At 43.8% G+C, this 21,686-nt stretch overlaps 1 protein-coding gene across 2 annotated transcripts in view; it reads right to left on the minus strand.

Annotated features, from left to right (window-relative positions):
* CDK18 (cyclin dependent kinase 18) overlaps positions 1-21,686 on the minus strand; it is a 93,312-nt gene that overhangs the window by 63,530 nt on the left and 8,096 nt on the right. For both annotated transcript variants that reach the window (XM_083509011.1, XM_083509013.1), the window contains exon 2: positions 3,047-3,171. The gene's annotated coding sequence lies outside the window, so the exon portion shown is untranslated. The remainder of the gene's footprint in view (positions 1-3,046; positions 3,172-21,686) is intronic.

The raw sequence follows: 21,686 nt of genomic DNA on the forward strand, positions 1-21,686 counted from the left end.
CAGTGGCTGGAGGAAAGGAGCTATTTTTGCAGTCAGAAGGACTAGAAACATGTTTTTTTATTTAAAAAAACTTTTTTAAAAAATTAACTAACTAACAAATCAGGGCTGCACCCTTAGAAGTGGGAATTTCAGCATCTGGCACAACTATTAAAGGTGCGGGATCTTGTTCTCTTTTCCATCTGGCCACTGTAATCATAACATGTTATTGTTATCTTTTATTTACTTAATGAAGCTGAAGCCATTAGCCATTAGAAAACAACAAAGAATAAAATACATTACACAGTTAAAATAATTATTAAAACTTGGCATTGTGACAAATGAAAATTTGCTGTGCTGAAGAATTTAACTTGGCGTCCCCACAAAGCTATAAACTGCTGCTCTGAAGAAAAATCAGCCACCTTTTCAGAAATGTAAGGGGACCTGTCCCCCCTCATAAAAAGTTATCAAGTATTCAAAATCATAACATAGATCTTCTCAGCACCAAAAATTTGAGCTTTCAAGGTACAATTCCCCACATGTGGATAACACACAGACCTACATATGATCTGGAATGATGCAAAGGGATGCAGGCTAAGGATAATTCTGGATGTTACATAATACAGGTGGAATAGGAAATAGAATGGGCTGGTGCTCCCTGTTCTCCCTGTGTGCTCACACAGTTCTAATCTGACATCTTCTCTTGCAGTCAGATGTGACAAGCCACCTCCCAGAGGTTACCATTCAAGCAACGCACACATTCACAAAGTTCGTCTGTTTCCCTTTTAAGCAGAGATTGAATGGCAATCTGTCATGGATGTTTAAGTTGAGATTCCTGCATTGTAGAGGGTTAGACTTGACAACCCTCAACTCTATGATTCCATGAACAAATTTGTGAGATGAACCTGCACTGGTCCATTCTTGCTGCACCTTTTCAAGGTTGCTTATTCTTCTACTGGCACCCTATTCTTCAGGATCATCTCTTGGTCTATCTTGGATTACTCATAGTTTTGGAGCTCAGTCCATAGCAAGCAGAAAACATGGAGAAAATATTGCAATTGTTTTAAAAGGCAGAATTATGAAGCTTATTCTGACACAAATCAGTCCCTCAACTCCTTCAGTTTCAAAAATGCCATTAAGAAAAGATTGTTTCTGGAGGCAGCAAACAACAAGCATGCTTTATTTTTTAAGGGGAAAAAAAATCAATAACAGTTCTTTTCTGGAAATATAATGCATAGCATTGTTATTTTGTTTTCACTACCCACACCAGAAACTGAAATAGCTACATAGAACAATTAAGGGGCTATCGTGACTATCTAGGCATTAGTACCCTATCTTATGGAGCAGCTTCGGGTTCTGAGCCTGATGCTGGTGACCAGGGGCACACTGGACCAGATCCCAAGGTCCGCAGAACTAGGGCAGACACCCTCAAAGGCACCCTTCCCATTCCAACACCATAGGGAGTGCATCAAATGGGAAATCATGGAGCGAAGGAGAAATGTGGAAAGGGGGTGGAGCCTAACAGCTGGGCTGGAGGCAGGTGCTCAGTAGGCCTCAGTTCACCACCAGCCCCCACAGAGGCAAATTGCTAATTCTCCTTGCTGCCATGCACAGAGTAGAACAGGGCAGCCACTAAAATGAATGTTAGGCTGGTCAGATGAAAAATGATAGGGCCCCAGCACCTTTAATAATTGTGCAGGGCAGTGAATTTTAGCATGAACCATCTGTCACGCAAGGAAGCATCCCAATGGATCAGCCTTTATTTGTCTATCAGATGACCTGGCATTTGCCCAATGCTCCCACAAACCTGGGTGGGTGGGGGAGAGGAGTCTAACTTTGCCTTCCCCAGCAGCATGGGCTTAGCAGCCTCTTCTGCTTTTGCAGAAGAAAGCCAGATCTCCGGTTAAAGGCCAAAGGGTTCAATATTCCCTGGACTTTCCGCCTAGTAAGAACTCAACAGCAGGAGCTGTAATAAAAGACGGCAGTTACCCCATTTTCTTATCCTGGCTTAATGAACCAGTTTTGCAATAGGGGCAATAAATAATAGATTACTCTCAGAGGCTGGTGCAGCAGCAGTGCTGCTGCTGCATAGCACTAGCCGCCTAAGCCTCACTGCCGTGGGGCTCCAAATCTATGCTGCTTAAAGCTGCTACACAGCCACATCATACAAAGCCAGGAAACCAAACAGTTTGGCTCCCCTGTCAAAGGCTAAACCAAAAGCAACTGTGCATGCATCCCAGTTGTGGATTATGCCCCCTCCCTTCAAGAGGTTCACCTGGGGCCTTTGTTATAGTCTTTGCAATGCCAGGTGCAGACCTTTGTACTCTTCCAGGACCTTTAAATTTGAATGATACGTTTTATCGCATTCTGATATGGCTTTCTCTTCTAAATTCTAAATGGCTTTCTCTTTGCTATTTTCATATTTCATATGTGAGTTTTTGTGATGTCATCCCTATTCTATAATACCACAGCATTTCGGCATTTGTTGAAATAAGCTGCATACTGGTTAATACCACAGTTTCAAAGTGGCATACGATAGAAATAAAAGCCCAAAAACCAGGTCCCCTCCAGACTATTGTCTGGAGGAGGGTGTTCTGCAATATGTCATTGACACAACAATAGTGCATTAGAAGTGGAATTGCAGAACATCCATACACCATTTCACTTTTGGTTGTTTTGCAATGCTTCAATAATGCTACCCCATTATGGCCATCTAGGTGGGCACTCTTTCAGTATAGTACAACAAAAGTGGGTCCACCCCCAGAGTCACAGGATTTCAGCAGGAAGCTATGGCACATGCACTACAAGAAACGAAGCAGTATGTGCAACCCAAAACTTTTGAAGGTCCAAACAATATTAAAAGCAGGATTGTGTATAACCACCCCAATGCCACCATTATCACAAAGGATCACAAAAGAACAGTTAAAAGGAGGCCTGGAGAGGCTCTAAGTTAAATGTAACCATAAGATAAGCTTCCTTAACATCTCTACTGAAATTTTAAAAATTAAAAAGACTTCACAGGAAGCTCAAAAGAGGGGTGTTGTAAAGAAGGGTGCTCTTGTGTACTTACCTTTCCCGCCACACCAAGGATCACTGCTGGAGTGCCCTCTCCCTCTGATTACTTATTGCCAAAGGCTCTCCTCTACGTATGCTGCATGCTGTTTTACCGCACAATAGCCAGACCTGCACTGCATTCTGTAAAAAAAGACAAAAAACCAAACAGCCTGTCATAGCCAGCTCTTATTCATTTATTTCAGTTCTTTAAAAACGTTCCCCCCCCCCAAAAAAAGTGCACAGACTGCTTTGGGGGCCTCTATGAGTGTGGGTATTTAATTGGGTTGTACTGATAAAGTGCCATAATAGGGCAGGCTAGTCTGGAAAAGGGTCGTGAGAACGCTATTTCAGGGTGAAGGAAGGATTGGCAGGATTGCAAGCCAGGAGAATCTAAGCATAGGACCATCCAACTTCTGCTTTAAAACCTCCAGTGAAGGAGAGTCCACAAGCTCCTGAGGGAGTCCATTCCACTGTTGAACATGATGTTTTGAAATTTTAGACAAGTTCAAAACCTTCCTCCCAAGAATACATTTCAGGTCTAGTCAGTGATGTGGGGCAGAAAACTTTCAGTTGAAAATTTTCTGTTTCATAAGTCTGTTAGTAACAATGAATGTAAGCTACAGTAATTGCAAATGCAATATTAGGCAAGCTTAGCAGCTTCAAGATGTTGGGCTTTTTAAAATAAATACGAGTAATATAAACATGCTAAATTGGATCACTGAAGGGGTTGCCAACCCTTTGGGGTCAGTAGACACATATGGAATTTTGAGAAAAGTGCTCTGGGCACCAGTCACAAACATTGCATAACAGAAAATAGCTGCCACCTCTAAAAGAGCACCGGGGGGGGGGGTAGAGGACTACAAAATGGTATAGGCATGTCCCCCCCCAATCAATGGGGGGAAAGGCACCTCCATCAGCACTTGCTCACAGAAAAAAGCTCATTGCACCTCTCCCCTGTTCAGAATGGATTAAAAGGAGGGTGCCCAATTCTGGCATCTAGTGACACAATGGGAAGATTTGAGGGGGGTGTTCGATGTAGAAATGGCTGAGCCAGTACAGACAGGAACAGAGCAGGAAGATTGAATAGTCTCTTGAGTATTGTGGATTTCTGAGGGCATATTTCCTGAGACCTTTCAAGGGTGGCTTAGGAGATACCGGTGGGTGTACTGGCTCCCACTGGAAACCCCTGCTCTAGGGGTTGCTATGATGAAACCTGAAAGTCCACATCACTGCAGAAGGTCTCAGGTCTGTAAGGACTTTTTCACAAGTGGATTAAGAGACAACATAGCCCTAGGCTATAGAATAACAGGTGGCTGCCAAAACTGGTCTCCTGAGGGCACTTCACCAGTCCCAGGTGCCTTGTAGGACTTGCCAGGTAGTCCGCTGGGCATGTGAGTGTGGTCAGAAAGGGAAGCAACCCTGACTCACCCCTTTCCATTTTCTCCTAAAAATGTTAAGTGTGTGTGTGTGGGGGGGGGGTATACAGAGAGAGAGAGAGAGAGAGAGAGAGAGAGAGAGAATTTAAGGCGTAAGCCAAAATGTGGCAACTATGTAATATTCTGAAGATTAACATACATTTTACATAATTTGAATATCTGCTGACATGGGTAAACTATGTAATTGCAGACTTTGGAGAATGACAGACTTCAACTACTAATTTGATTAAATCACTATGGCACATACTGCCTCTTAAATTAGGTTATCACTTTGCATTTGAATCAAAAGGAAATATAATCTGAACAAAATTTCAGCAGAATAAAATTAGAATGTTCAGTCCTTAAATTTCCCATTGTTTTGCTGTGTCCCTTTCATTCATGCATTTCACTGCATATTTGTTTCACTATGAACTCATGGATATAATTTCCAAAGAAGGTAGGAGACCTGTAATTGAAGACATAGTTATTGTCATTTCTGTTAAGCATACTAAGGATTATGTGTAGAAGTTATAGAATAGGAGACATTCTCTCCACCTCTGAGCAATTTACAATCTAAATAGCTTGCTTATGTTCTCTTCCCAATTCTGAAAAAGTCATACAAAGAAATACAATGGGACTTGATTATTCAGATATTCTGTACTTTCAGATCTGGAAGTTCTGGTTTTCTTATTCTGCCAAGCAATCTAAAATGACCAGTAGCAACCCAGTGGGAACTGCATTTAGAATTCAGATTCTATTTTATTTAGAAACAAAAACAAAAAACCCAGTCTGATTCACACTTGACTCTACATGCCACTCGATGTCACTAAATGACTTATCTCATTTAAGCCCTGCTCAATCATACTCTGAACTCTGAGGGGTAGGATTGTCCCCTGTTGTTGTTTAATCGTGTCCATCTCTTCAAGACCCCATGGACCAGAGCACGCCAGGTACTCCAGTCTTCCACTGCCTCTCACAGTTTGGTCAAACTCATGCTGGTAGCTTCGAGAACACTGTCCAACCATCTCGTCCTCTGTCGTCCCCTTCTCCTTGTGCCCTCAATCTTTCCCAACATCAGGGTCTTTTCCAGGGAGTCTTCTCTTCTCATCAGGTGGCCAAAGTATTGGAGCCTCAGCTTCAGGATCTGAGCACTCAGGGCTGATTTCCTTCAGAATGGATAGGTTTGATCTTCTTGCAGTCCATGGGACTCTCAAGAGTCTCTTCCAGCACCATAATTCAAAAGCATCAATTCTTTGGCGATCAGCCTTCTTTATGGTCCAGCTCTCACTTCCATACATCACTACTGGGAAAACCATAGCTTTAACTCTACAGACCTTTGTCGGCAAGGTGATGTCTCTGCTTTTAAAGATGCTGTCTAGGTTTTCTCCCAAGAAGCAGGCGTCTTTTAATTTCGTGACTGCTGTTCCCTAACCTGGTACAATTTCTACACAATGTCTGAAAGAGCCTGTATGCTTACCAAGTGTGCTCATGTAGGCTCTGTCTGCACAATAGGGACTCTGCGTATTACAAGGGTCTCAGGTTACTCACAGGCATTCAGGTTCTTTCAGACATTACAATGAACATGCATCACTAACGGGATCAGCAGGCACTATCCCCAACCCCCTTCTCTGTACAAGTTCAGAGAGACAATGTCTAACTGTGTTTCCCTATAGCTGACATGTGAACTACTTCCATTCAGAAGCAGTTTATCTGTAGCATTTGTTCTGCAGTGGTTATCTTGCATATGCAAATTAGAGGTCCAGGGAGGCCTGGGCCACCTCCAGCTGTTGAGGCCTCTAGCCATACTAAAAATAAAAAACAACAATGCACAAAAACAAAATAAGGCACGCATACAGAAAAAGAGTTGCTTGTTTATATAATCAGCTGAGCCGAGAAGACACATTCATCACAGTCTAATCTTGTGTCATCATAACAGATATAGTTTTATTAATATTTCCACACATTTCTAACTCTTCAATATGACAGAATCAATATCAGTTAACAAAACAAAATTAATTCCCCCCACACCAAATCACTGCTCTTACTAGCAAAAATTAGGAGCTCTAAGCTGATAATGTGTGTCGTTTTTTGATGAAATCTCTTTCCATTGCTCTATTTCAAATAGTTACCTCATCAGTCTTACCCATTAGCAGCACCGGATTTAGGGTGGTGCAGCTGGCTCTCCTGCACAGGATGCTAAGCCAAGACATATAACAACAACAACAACATATATTTACATAGGTACCTACTGAGAAGATCCATTTAAAAAGCAACTATACCAAAAGGTATTATTGTGAAAATAAGAAATATTTAGGGGCATGTGCCCAATTTTGTCCTCAGTCAGGGCACCATATTACCAAAGTCTGCCCCTGCTCCTGCAACACACAGCCCACATTGTTCCAGGCAGTGGGATGCCTGGAGCATCATTTGCAATTGTCTCTGGGGAAGTTTCCATTCTTCGTTGAAAGCATGCAGTGTGGGTGGGTTTGCTCTACTTCAGCAGGGAGAATAATTGCTACAGGCTTACTGAGGGGTAGAAGGAGGTGGTGAGAAGTTATTAGAAATTAGGAGAGTTGTGCCCATTACTTTCCAGAACAAATTGGTAGGCAGCAAGGGAAATAAAAACCACAGCAAGCGAGTGAGACAGGCATCATGTTCCAACATCTCACGCACGCCTGATTGATTTGAGGCCGCACATTTGGTAAGAGCTCAGATGAAGTACCTATTTCCAAGCCAGGCTGAAAAGATCACTGCAGCAGAACAAACAGTTTCCTCAAATGAACTCCCTGAATGTTCTCATTTGCCCTCAATGGGTGGACATTCCTCAGGTTTGGCGAAGCTTGGCAAGACCCACCCTACTCTGTATTGGAGGCGAAGTATTACATGCTGCTAAAACTCTACATTCCTATAAATTCTTTTACGTGAGTCTCTGTAGTTTGATGTCTTACCAGCCCACTCTGCACTTAGCTGAACTCTTTCCTTCATACTGCACCATTAGCGATTTGAAGTGAGCTACATTTGACCTTTATAGGTCAAGGTAAAGGGACCCTTGACCATTAGGTCCAGTCGTGACTGACTCTGGGGTTGCGACACTCATCTCGCTTTATTGGCCAAGGGCCGACTTCCGGGTCATGTGGCCAGCATGACTAAGCCGCTTCTGGCGAACCTGTGCAGCGCACGGAAATGCTGTTTACCTTCCTGCCAGAGCGGTACCTATTTATCTACTTGCACTTTGACGTGCTTTCGAACTGCTAGGTTGGCAGGAGCAGGGACCGAGCAATGGGAGCTAACCCCATCGCGGGGATTTGAACCGCCAACCTTCTGATTGGCAAGTCCTAGGCTCTGTAGTTTAACCCACAGTGCCACCCACGTCCCTTGACCTTTATACTAGGGGCCCAATCCAAAGACAGCAACAGAGCAACACAATGCATATTTAGTCAGAAGTATGTCCCACTGAATTCAAACAAAATGTGCAAAGGATAGAAGTGATACCATGTTTAAATCCCTTTAATATAAACAGGATATGATTAACACAAGTCCTATGGAGATCAATGGGGCTTGACTAGCATTTCCTGGTTCCAGTGTGGGGCTTGCACAAACGGATTGCTCCTTTGCAGGTGGGATCCAGTCACATACTGACAAGTTCAGTTTGGGCAATTAATGTGGATGTGTGGTTCATGTGCACCAATCCTGCTTCCAAACCCTGAACTTCCACCCAGTCTTCTTGCAGTAAGGGAAGTGATGAGAAAATGCAATGGGTAACAATATATTGATATGATCCTGCAAAGCCTCTCTGCAAATTTTTGTGCAAGCAAATCAGGGTGAATAAAAAGGTCGCCAGGAAGTGACCAGACACCAATTTACATCAAATTGTCCCTGTATACAGCTGATTTGAAATTTCTGAGGAAAGTGAAGAAAAATAAATGCTTGCTTTCCAGAGTCAGTATAATCGCCTTCTAGCCCTCTATATTCATTTGCAAGAACAGTACAAATCATGTAGTTCATTATAAAATGGAAGCAGCAGCCTTTTGGCATTTAGCTATGCTAGGGACTCCACTGGTATCTGGAAGCTATTTGGCAGCACAGATGCATAATTGTGAAGGCAGATGTACTTGTGAACAGGGGTGGGTGGGTGGCTTTCATTGCAGAATGAGCTTTGCTTTTTTTACACCTTCCCTCTTGCAAAGGCAGTTGCTTTTGTACCTGCTCAGTCCTCCCTGCCCTTCCTTCCCAAACTTCAAGGAGGCAATACATTTTCGTATATGTTCATATTCAAGTATCTGTTTAAAATCTTTGTTCAGATAAAAAACAATTCAAAAATTTCTCAGAGGGGTGTGTGTGTTTGCTTTGCGAGTGAAATGAGGGCTAGCCGATCACTACTGTGCAAATCTGGAAATTAGAAACAATAACTTAAATTGCACCTGAGCCTAAACAGCGATACATATGCATTCACAATGGGCCAAGGGAGAAAGCTACACATGTCCCTGTTTATCCTATGACTAGACTAGTCTAATTAATGTTTTGCCTTTTCACAAAATAAATTATGTTCAAAGCAGATCACAACAAAAACGTGGTTTTGAAACATGGTTTCAAAAACAATATTTCAATAAGAATATAGCTAACAGTTCAAGACATGAAAGTATTTCAGCAGCAAATTTTAGAAGAAAAAAAACCACAGCATCAATGCAATTACCGGTAAGTATCCATGTAGGCACATTTCAAGGCAAACACCAGAAGTGTAGGAAGCATTTTAGGGACCAGAAACAGTTGGCATCTCTCTGGGACTGAACTCAAATCTGCACATATAAGATGCAACTAATCCAGTGTTTCCCAACCTTTTTTGGGCAAAGGCACACTTGTTTCATGAAAAAAATCTCGAGGCACACCACCATTACAGCCCCGTGACGTCAGCGCGCAGCGTCACGCCGGGAGGGACATGAATCGCTAGCAAATTACATAATCACCTCCTTGAGGGCTGGCTCATCTTCTCTGAAGGCAGAACCCCATTAATTAACAGCACAGACTCACACCATAGCCAAGACGAGGGGGGAAAACCTCAGTCATGCACAGTCATGCACATGTGGGGGCTAAATGAGGACGAAGACCGGGCAGAGAGCAGGGTTCAAATCACCCCACCTGGCCAGGACAATCCCTGGGTGCTCCCTTGGGCCACTCGCCTGACCCACCTCGCAGGGCTGTTGTTGCGAGGATAACACGGGGAGAACCACGCGCGCCCCCGGGAGCTCCTTGGAGGAGAAAGCGGGCGATGAATGCAATGCACGAAATATATGAGAGGCGACCAGGTTTTGCAGGTGAGGGGCCCCCGCAAGCCTCCGCTTCCAACACCCGGCGCAACGACGCCGAAGTTTCCCCCCGGGCTCGGCTCGGGGAGCAGCGCTGCTCCCCCCCGGCTCCCCTTCGCCCTCCCGACTCTCTCTGCCGCCCACTGGGGACCCCCCTCACCTGCCAAGTCCGGAGCGCCGGTGGAAGTTGCATGCATGCATGCAGGGCGCCGCGTTGCTATTGCATTGCACTGCACTCCATGCAACACCTGCACGCATGCATTGCCTTGCACGCCCGCCAAGGGGTCTCCCCGCGGTCCGATGCGTCCCCTCCGGCGCGGATGCAGCATTGCAAAAATAACCCCCCCGACGCAGCCCTACCTGGGGGGGCAGCCTCCGCCTCCGCCGCTCCGCCTCCGCCGCTCCGCCTCCGCGGGGATCCCCGGGCTCCATCCTGCCGCCCGATCTCCGCGGGCGCGGAGCCCAAGGGCGAGGGGACTACGGATCCCGGCAGCCCCTGCGCCGGGGACGGAGGGGGAGAGGCCGGGTGCAGGGATGGAGGGACGGGTGGGCGAGCGAGTGAGTGAGTGGCAGCCGCCAAGCCTTGGCCGAGAGCCAGGAAGGGCCTCCCCGGAGGAGGAGGAGGAGGAGGGAGGCACAGAGCGGGAGGGAGGGAACCCCAGGGGTCATCTAGTGACGGCGCCCCAATCGAAAATTTGACTTTAAAAAAAAAATCTTTCGAATTTTTTAATTTTTCCCGCGGCACACCAGGCAACATCTCGCGGCACACTAGTGTGCCGCGGAACAGTGGTTGGGAAACACTGATAATCTATATGCTACCATGGCAGCTTGGGGGCTAGTTTTAACATCTAACTAGCAAACACACACAAACACATTCTAAAACAGAGGGGTTACTATATCGCAGCTGAGTTCCAAGCACCTGTCTCTTGGTCACACATCACGTGAGGAAGGTCTCATTGTATTCTCCTCACATCATCATTTTCATCAATTTGATTTATTAACCACCCTTCACCATAAGGTCCCATTATTCAGTGGTGTGTCTGATGCAAGGTGTGTACATGTAGGGCAAGGCCCTTCATTTTGCAGCATACCATGCAAGGTGCTGGTACTACATCTTAAACAAGTGAACAATCCACTTCTCCAGTCCCAGGCTCTACTACTACTACTTCTGGAACAGGCCCAAGACATTTTGCTACCTGAGGCAGGGTGAACAAGTCTCTCCCCATCTCCCGGGAAGCTGCATATCTCCCGGGAAGCTGGTCATATTATTTTGGCAGCCAAGGCAGAAAATCTGCATGTGGTTTTCTCTGGCAGTAAAAGTGAGGTTACAGGGAACCAGGCATAGGGCCTTCTTGGTAGTGGCACCCACCCTGTGGAATGCCCTCCCATCATATGTCAAGGAAATAAACAACTATCTGACTTTTAGAAGACATCTGAAGGCAGCCCTGTTTAGGGAAGTTTTTAATGTCTGGTGTTTTATTGTGTTTTTAATTCTGTTGGGAGCCACCCAGATGGGCAGGGTATAATTAATTGTTGTTGTTGTTGTTGTTGTTGTACAACAATAAATTAAATAACTTAGCAATTCCCTGCCGTATCAGGACACCCCAAACTGGTTGCCTCATTCCGGATAACAGTAGGATAACAACCCTAGCTCCTTCATCCAAACAACTTTGCTTTGCAGTATCTAGTCCCTCCCTTAGCAAGACCACCCAGATGAGGCAAGGCAAGCTCAAAGTGATGAGCGAACTGAAGGCTTTTATTCTCCAGGGCTGGATGACCCCAGAAGATCACTTCCTTTCTTTCTCAAGGATAAGGCCTTGAAGGAGCAGAACTCTGACGTGGATCCTAACACTCTACCTCCTTTCTGCCAATTTATAGCCTTACTTGTAGCTTTGCTTCACAGAGAATGGAGTACTTGACTTGGTTTTCCCACAAAAGAAGAAGTAGTACAGATCCAACTTCTGAACATCCTGATTCATGTCAGGTTGTCATAGTCTAATGGGGGCAAGATGTTCGTTTCTGTTATCATTTTTCTATAACACATGAAACAAATTGCTTCTGCGGGCTCAGTCCCAACGCAAGCCTTAGCTTCCTAATAAAGAGTAGCATACATGGCATTTTCACCAGCTTCCACAAAATACTGCATCCAAAAGTGCCAATAAAGAAAGAAAGGTACAGGACTACACAACAACCAACAACAAAGCCCTGTGGATTCTGAAATTATGGAGTCACAGTTTTCTGCAGTTTGATAGATTTTGAACCAGCATTCATACTATCCCTGTAAAATCTGACCAGTAGCTGCTAAGAATTATCATCTAGAATCTGGAAATATTCACAAGCTCAGAGAAACCACAGTTTCTGCCCCTGTGGCCTTCACAGTACCTCCCACACAGATACATACATAACTTCTCAGTATGCAATTCTTTGCAAATGAAGTGTGCTGCAAATTCCCTGAGTGGGTCCGCTTTTGATGCTAAACTTACACCATTTAAATTCATTTGAAAAGCACCCTTCATAATTTGTGCAGCAGCTGTACTTATTCAGATATCCTTACTGCAGATACTGTATCTACTACTTATCACCATCATCGCCAGGGCTAGGGAAATAATACTGAATTCATGGAAATCTAACTGCAATAAAAAAAAATAAAAACTAGCATATGAAACTGGCAACACAAAGGTGTGAATTACGTGACCTCCTACTGAATATGCCTATATTCATGTTCCAAAGATAGGTCTGCATTTTGACAATTTGAGTTCTCTTTGTGACTTGGCAATTCCTGCATTGCCATACTAAAGAGAAAGAGGGGGCTACCCCATCCAAAATCAGGTGAGTGGAGCTGAGTTGATAGTTAGGTCATGCAAGAGGGATCTAACCACATTAGAAGACTCTTGTTGAGTAGGCCTAGTGCTATCATGCACTTTTAAAATTCCTTCCATGAAGATGGCTGTTGCCTTGATATGCAGAGGAAAGCACAGAAAAGTTCCTTATCCTGAAAACCTAAAGAACACTAGGGATACAATATAGAATCACTATCATATTTACACATAAGACAGGGAAGAGCAAGTGAATAATGTGCCCAAAGCCACACAAAGAAAAAGTGTGTGTATGAGTCACCTGCCCATCAGTGCTACCTACTCATTCTTTGTTGGACCTGATGCTTTTGGGCAGAACAAGAAGGGCAGCAAAACCTTGCTGTGCATCTTTCTCAGAATTGATTGAACACCCTTCGCTACCTCATGCGGTGTTCTGTCATCTCCCCAGCCTCCCAAAGTTCACCCCCTTTTCTCTCCCTCTCTTTCTTTTGAAAGTGTTGCTAATTTCTCAAGGACACCAGAATCAGAGTTACTTGCTTGTAGAGAAAACTTGAACCTGTGTGGGAGACTAAACGGCTGCCTCAGAACAAGAGATCGGAGAGTTTCAAAGAGGAAGAAGAGTGGGTGAGTGAAGTAGACTAAGCACGGGAACAAGATCTGAATACATCTGAGGTGGGGAAGAATACAAATTTTAATTTACTCTGTTTCTCTTACAGGTTCTCAGCTACACAGTTGATGCAGCCCAAGTTGACTCTCTGAACTGATGGGAGTGAGGAGGGCACATTCTCAGATCAGCTTAGGTTAAATCACTGTTTTATAATAATGAACATCAGAACCAATAAGATGTGATAGATGGCTATTTGGCAAAGGGCCTTTTCAGTGGTGGTACCCCAGTTTTGGAATACTATCCTCCGAAAAGCCTTGCTTGACATCTGCTCAGATACCTTTCTGGCACCAGATGAATATATTTTGAATGATTTTATTTGGATTAGTTTTATGCTGCATTTACAAAAATGCTGTTGTTTGCAGATGACTTTAATATATTAGTTATTTAATTATGCTTTTACTAATTTTAGCATAAGCCACTCTGATATTTTAAGGGCAAAGTATAAATCTAAACAAGAAATATGCGAACCATTGAACAGTTAGAAAAACAATTTGTGTGTGCTGGATACACCATTATAGGGCAGAAACCTGCCCCGTTAACTGGAATAAGTGTTGTACTCTTCAGGTGTTTTGAACTGCCATGAAGGTGTCATAAGGCTGACGGGAGCACCAGCTATCAACACCTTCCTCCTAAGCACCTACCTATTATGCAAAGGTACAGTGTTTTCACAGAAATCAGGGTAGAGTCTGGGTTACTGGTTGCATCAAATGCCTGAAAGTCACCTTAGAAGCATCCAGCCTCCAGATTATAGAGCAACATTAGCATCTGTGGGTACCCCTAGGGCCCCCCGAGTGTGCATTACTGGGAAGCACATAATTCTACTATGTACTTAGAATCATAGAATTGTAGAGCTGAAAGGAACCCAGCCCAACCCCCTGCGGTGTAGGAATATTCAGGCTGCCTATATGGTGATCGAACCCGTGACCTTGGCATTACCAGCACCATACTCTACCTAATTGAGTAGGCACCTAAATCACCTACAGATCAGTAATAGGCATTGCCTCAGTGGCAAGAAGTAGAAGTCACTCTCCTCTTGTGTTAAAAAAAGCCTCTGGGAACAATCATGCAACATGCAATTAGCTATATCCCCACGTAGGATGGCAACAAAGATGCCATTAGCTCATTACCATAACACTACTAATTGTATAAATTAATCATTCATAATAGGAGGCTAGGATGGATTAAGAGCTTAAAACAGAAGGCGGGCTGCTGGGGTGGTTCATTTCCCAATGGCCTGTTCTCAATCTCTAACAGAAAACACTTTGAGGGAATCTCCTTTCCTGCAGGAAGGCAGGGGAGCTTAACATTAAAAAAGAGCTCTTTCACTGTGTTGCACTGGCTTTCTTTCCACCTCAGCATAATTCCCCGTGCTGGGTCCCAATTTGAGGCGGGGGGGGGGGCAGCACATTGCTTGCACAGCCAAAGCCTTTAAAGCGTCACAAAGTAACCACAGCTCTTTAGAAACTGTTGAACAACAAAGCCCAATGGACAGCACTAAGAAAATTCTCACTGCAGCACAGAAGTGCTGCTATTGTTCCTGCCCAGGGGTCCAAGGAGATTTATTGATACGCAGGGAGGGAGGTCCAGATACGAGTCAGGAGAGGAATTAAGGTAGAAATTTGCTGGGCTGGGGTCTTTATTTTCATGCTAGGGATAATAACTGCTTGCAAATGGGGGTGCTCTTCTTTCTCTAAAGAGAAACTCCTTTTTCATGAGAGCAACAGATTTCTTCTTTCAAAAGTATTTCCCCTTCAAAGTGCACACAAAACACACGACTACCTTCAGAGTGCACATGTGTGGGTTTGCCCTCAGAGCTGGAGGGATCTCTCCAAACCCAACTTTCCAGGCTTCCAGCCTTACATTTGCTGGGCTTTGCTTCCCCCTTGACTGAAAAGCCCAGGATTAAGGCAGCCTCTGCAGTTTTCATCTAAGGCTGTCAAGTTTTTGTCCTGCTGTCATCGCCTCCTTTATGTAAGTACTCGAGATCTTGGTTTTATTTGCATCCAAAGCAGCCTAGAGGAGGTAGGCAACCTAAGGCCTGGGGGCGGATGCGGCTCAATCGCCTTCTCAATCTGGGCTGTGGACGGTCTGGGAATCAGCGTGTTTTAACATGAGTAGAATGTGTGTTTTTTATTTAAAATGCATCTCTGGGTTATTTGTGGGGTATAGGCATATAGTCTGGCCCACCACATGGTCTGAGGGACGGTGAACTGGCCCATGGCTGAAAAATGTTGCTGACCCCTGGCCTAGAGTCTCCTTATGCAGCCTAGAGCCCACATAAACAGGTTGAGTGAGCCTTCTCTGCCCCAGTTAGAAGAGGGAAGATAACCCACATGGGGTTATTTCAGCAGCGCTCTGTGCAATGCCAAAATTTGGTGCCCCCCACCTCTTGCACTCCATTCCTAATAACAGCTGTGGTATCCCTTTGGGCTCTGTGCTTAGTCCAACCAAACTGATTGTGCTCCCCTAAATCTGCTACTGGCTGCAGTTCCAAAACATCTGGGGACTCAAGGTTGAAGAACACTGCATTACAGTATTCTGAGTACAGGCAACAACCGTTTTGCATGCGTTCAAAGCATGTGCGGTTGTGCATGTGTGCATCGCCACAATCCAGAAGTGGCTGGGAAAGGGGGTGAGGCAGGGGTCATAACGGGGCAGGGCAGGCATACACATTCTCTGCCAGTGTGTGCAGGTGTCAGGAACACAACCCCCACTCAAAACATTCAATGCCTGGAAAAGAGTTTCAGAAGAACAAGTAATCTACTTTTATTATTGTAAAGAACACTGCTGATGACATGAGCCTGATGTTCTAAAATCATTAAATCATCAATGCATTATAGCCACATATGTATGTGCTACACTGTCCAATTGGTTTATTTATGGATTTAATCATAGAATTGTAGAGCTGGAAGGGACCCTAAGGATCATCTAGTCCAACTCCCTGCAATGCAGCTGTTCCATACGAGGATCGAACCTGCAAACCTGGCATTATCAGCACCATGCTCTAACCAACTGAGCAATCCAGGTGGTGTATGACTGTATATACTCAGAGCATAACCTACTACAATGCAGAAAAGGAAATCAGGCCTTTTGGTTGAGTCTGTTTGCCATGCAACTTATTAATGAGGAACAGAGGATTCTGGAGTGCATTTTCAGTTCATGTTGGGTGCTGCTCACCATACCAGAATCTGTGTGGGAGCACATATTCCTTGGTTGGGTGTTTGGGCAACATCACTGACTTTGGCGGATATGTCAGACTGCCTCCATAGCAACATGGATGCTTCAAGTTTCAGACCGAGATTCAAGAATTTACACACCAGCAGAGAAGCAATCCCAAGTATTTAATACACAATTATGCATATTCACCATTTTCATCCGGGTGCAGCATTCATGATTAGGAACAAACTTCTTAGTGGAAAAATAAAATGGGAACTTTACCTTGTTTGATAACTGAGAACTAGAAGGTTTTGTGACAGAGATGGAAGTAGATATATGAGGAAAGCAAAGCAGACTGGGACATGGGAACTCACTCTGACACACAGACATCGTCTTTAGACCTATATGACAGCTTTGTAAATTAAAGCTTCTAAACTGGCATTTGCTATCATGTCTAAAGGTTTGTGGAAATGAGGTGTCTAATCAGGAAAAAAGATAAATGCACTGAGAAATGTAGAGATGAAACTCAGGGATAAAAACTGCCTCCAATAAGACAGGGGTATCAAGCATCCGCCTTTGATGCTTTCAGACAAAGCTTGAACAAATAACACTTTTGCCAAGGGAAGTAGTGGTTAGAGTCACACTTTCATGAGTTCAACCATGGTTTGGCGACACTTGATTTCTGGTGCACTGTACCTTCCTTTCCCTTATGGCCTCCCCCCACCCCTTCTCAAAATTTTGATGACCAATTCACGGCTTCATACATAAACACTAGTTTCCACCACAATGTAACATGCAAATAAACCTAAAATAACTTTCAACGCTGCTGAATATCATGTGTGAATCTCTGCTGCCATAATTACTCTTCAACAAAATGGACACTAATGAGGCATGAAAAACTGGAACATACAGAAACCAGTACAGAAACATTTCAGTCTCCATGGAGACTCCATCCAGCTTAGAAATCACTAAATTTCACAGTTTGTGTGTGCTTCTCAGATTGCAATTGGTGCACTATAAAGTAAAAACATGTTTGTTCCTCAGAGTCTAAACACAGAGGAAAGGGTTGCCCTCTCAAAATATTGCCATTTTATTATAAATTACATTACATTAATAATAATACATTAAAGTTACGGATGGAAGAAGAATCTGTTTTACATGGATTTATACATGGAAATCAAGTTTTGCCTGAATTGAATTACCCCTTGTATGAATCACCCACTTATGAAAGAGCTGCTCACTTTTTGTCATACAGGCACACATATATACACTATGTATATTAGAAGTATAATACATATGAAAAAGTCATGCCCTACATGGTTGTCTATTTCTGCAGGATAATTTTGTAAGTATTAATACGTGTTTGTATAGAGTTCATATGTATTGTTATATGCAGCTGTTTACTTTAGGGGTATAATAAAAAATCCAATTCTTGTGCAGATCAAAGAGAAAAATGATAATTACAGGGGGAATTGCTAAGGATAAGTTCAACATGGAAATTTTCAGAAAACCGCATCCCTGCAAAAATTCTAAGTATCAATTCTTCTGCAACCATTCTGGCTACGTTGTATCCATCCTCCAATGATCAGGATACTTTTCCTGTTATCTTTTGACTTCTTGTTATGTTTGATTGTTTGGACTGAAATTTACAAGGATCTTGTAATGATACGTTGTTTAATTGCCTGTTTTTATTATATTTGTTCTTGGTCTTGGTCTTAGTTGTAGTTTTATTTTTACAAAAAGCACTGCAAGCTGCTTTCAGTTTTCATTAGTGAAAGATGGAGCACAAGTGTTGGCGGCATGGAGAGAGAATAAATGCATAAAGGTTTGCGGCTAGTTTTTTTCAACATTACAATGATGGACTTTGGTCATATTGCAGCTGCTTCCTGACACACGTCTTTAATACACAAGCTGGGAAATACAAAAGCTAAACAAATGAGTTTCTTGGGTCCCATTGAATTTTCTATTTGCAGTAATGACCATTGAAACCAATGCTATTTACGAATACACAACTGTACAATTACTGGTGAGCACGCACACCCCCTTCTCCATAGCTCAAACACACAAAAAGCTATATTCTATTACCAAAATTGCACAATTGCTCTATTGTATGATGATACACAAGCTGTTGGGACTTTGTAAAGAAAAAAAAAATCTTCTGAAGTAAAATAGGACTAATCCAGCCTAAGTAGTTTGAGAAATCTTTGGAGTCCTATATGTAAACTGTAACATAAATTGAATGTACAAACTGGGTTTGATAAGAGCCATTACAGCAATTTCTGGCAGAAAATAAACTGCAACATGCATCTTACAGGGGGAAGGGGGCTTTGGGCATGCTCAGCAAATCACAGTTAATAATTCCTTAATCCTGTGCAACAATTATTAATCACTTAACAAGAGATTCAGCCGCGCCCCTGGCTTTGACCAAATATTAGGAATGCTCCACGTTACATAAATTTGTGAAATGTCTGTAATGCTGTATATTTCAAGTGGAAAGAGGCACACACCCTTTTTGTTTACCCTTATCTATCTGTACATACACACGCTGTGGAAATTCAGGATCATTCACTGATTCCTTTGGCATGAATACACAGTGTACCCATGGTATGACTCTAACACACTGAGAGGTACACAGGAGATACACACACCTATAAACTGTGTATGCCAGGGAAATGCATGAAGTGTGGAGCAGTCTTTTGCCACAGCAAATTCAAAATCACTTCCAGTGTACAGAAACAGCCCAGACACACACGTGCACACACACACTCTCAAAAACATCCTAGCAAGAACAATCACACACACCATGCTATTTACCTTGATCATAAAAGGATAAGAGAGACTATAATGTTGGGTATAAAACTAACACACCAAGAGAAATCCGCATTAAATATTTTCAGATGTGAACATATTTCCACTTAGGTTAAGAGAGATGGTTAAAATGCACTCGTTCTTTAAATTAGAGTAAACATCTGTTAACTAGTTGTTGTTTTTTCCATAATCTTCAGCATAGGGAAGTGGTTACCTAGTTGTGAACCAACTGTCTGACAATAATCAATAGCAACAAAAATTAAGCTAGTTCACTATAACAGAATTAAAAAGTAGCAAACGCCACTATCGCTAATAACAAATGCCAAAACCTAAAGTCCTCTTACCAGCTTACATATTCCCTCTCCAGAGCAAAGAGAATAATTTTACACTGTTTCTGAAAGATACTCAGGCTAGGGCTTGGGGAGATCTCCAAAGGAAGGAAGACAAGCTGTGGATCTGGCACAGAGATGGTTGTTGGAAGCCGAGCACCCAGAGACACAATTCCATCTAAGATCCTATCACACATCTTAGAGAAATTGTTTTACTTCTGCTTCTAAGGAAGTAGCCCTAAGGCAGGGGTCAGCAACCTTTTTCAGCCGTGGGCCGGTCCACTGTCCCTCAGAAGATGTGGTGGGCCGGACTATATTTTGAAAAAGAAAGAAAAAACAACGAATTCCTGTGCCCCACAAATAACCCACAGATGAATTTTAAATAAAAGGACACATTCTACTCATGTAAAAACACACTGATTCCCGGACCGTCTGCAGGCCGGATTGAGAAGGCGATTGGGCCGCATCTGGCCCCGGGCCTTAGGTTGCCTACCCCTGCCCTAAGGAAATGTAATTTCCTCCCAGAGTCATTGCTGTAGGCCTGCCTCTCCTCCCTCTGCTGCAGAATCCTTTCTGCTTGTAGATTTAAATGGAAAGGGGAGGCATGTCGAAGCTCACAGGGATGGAGTTAGGTAGAAGGAGGATTAGCTCAGAAATAAGGCAAGCTTGGTTTATTTCTGAGAGGATGCAATGCAAGCAGCAGTGGTGGGGAAAGCAGGGAAAGAAGCTCACTGGTACTTCATAGTTAAGAATGCGAGATTTTCCCACATAAAGAACTCCCTGCAGGTAGAAAGCTAACACACTGGGATAAAGGTATTGGATTACCGTACCTTTTCTCGGACATGCAAGCTTTCCATATATGGGGAAGCAAGTGATGGTTTTGTGTTAAGGAAACATTTGAACATGTCATCTCCCACATGGATTCTGAGTGGCAGCACGATTTCAGGAGGAATGCCCATGTGTTTCCTTAACACTTGAGTAAGCTTCAAGTAATCCTGAGAGAAGGTGACAAAGCATAAGGTAGGATCCTTTGACACCCGGATTACAGAAGCAGCTGGGGTCAGATTAGGTGCGAGAGCAGGCCAGACATACTTTTGCTTAAACTTGGCCCTGCCCACCTGACAAAGTGGTCCACCGACAGTGGGGGGACTGCTGGCCAGATCCAGTTCCCCACTCCCTGGGAAAGGATGGAAATATTAAGCCAATTCCTGTTTTCCCATTTCCCATCTAGGCAGCAAATACTTGGAACTGGGTGACAAAGCATTCAAACCTCCGCAACCTGTCATACTGGAGAGAGTTTGGATTAGGCTCTGCCTGGCTATGTTGTTGTTGTTGTTGCTGCTGCTGCTGCTGGAGAAGAAATTCTGGTGAAGAGGAAGGCACCCATCCAAATGGTGGGTGGAAACTACTGCCGATGATATCCCTGCTGGCAGCAGCCAGTGGACAGACCTGGAACTGGGTGTTATGGGGTTGGCATACGTTCCACTGGATCCTTCTGTTATGATTTGGGCCCCTTGACTGTAGCAGCCTGGGAGTTGGTGTGGCAAAGAGACATCCCCCCCTCCTTGCAACCAGCCTTGAAGCAGGGCTGTGGGTGTGGACCCACCACTTCACTGAACCATCCCTCTGCTGGTCAGGGGTTTGGATTGTTCTCTGAATGGCAAATTCCAAAGTTCACCACCACTCCAGGGGCACATTTTGAACCAAACCTAACCTCCACCAGTGAGTTTGATTGATGTCCTCACACCCCCACCACTGCAGTCTTCTGCTGAAATGAGGACCTAGCAGAGCACTTGAGCTCCACCTTCTGCCCAGGCCATCAACAGTCTTGCTCAGTCTCCTTGCAGTTTGTGATTTGAGATTGGCTTTTGCAGACATGTTTTCAAATTTATCTATGCAGCAATACAGGTTTGAAACAGGGATTAAGAGAAGAAAGATGAAATGGAGAAACATAGGATGCTGGACTCTATGCCAGACCCAAAGCTCCTTGCTTCTATAATGCAAATGTTGATGTGCCAAAAAGCACATGGTATTGACATCTAGTGGGCAGGGGGAGTGTCTGGGGAGACAGCAGCTAAGGAACAGGATAATTAAACTCCCCTCACCCAAATATCCCTTTTTTTTATTAAAAATAGACCCCGTGCACTGATTTGTAGATGAAT

The sequence above is a fragment of the Podarcis liolepis genome (genome assembly GCF_965112155.1).
Source record: "Podarcis liolepis genome assembly, chromosome: 6".
Classification (NCBI taxonomy): Eukaryota; Metazoa; Chordata; class Lepidosauria; order Squamata; family Lacertidae; genus Podarcis; species Podarcis liolepis.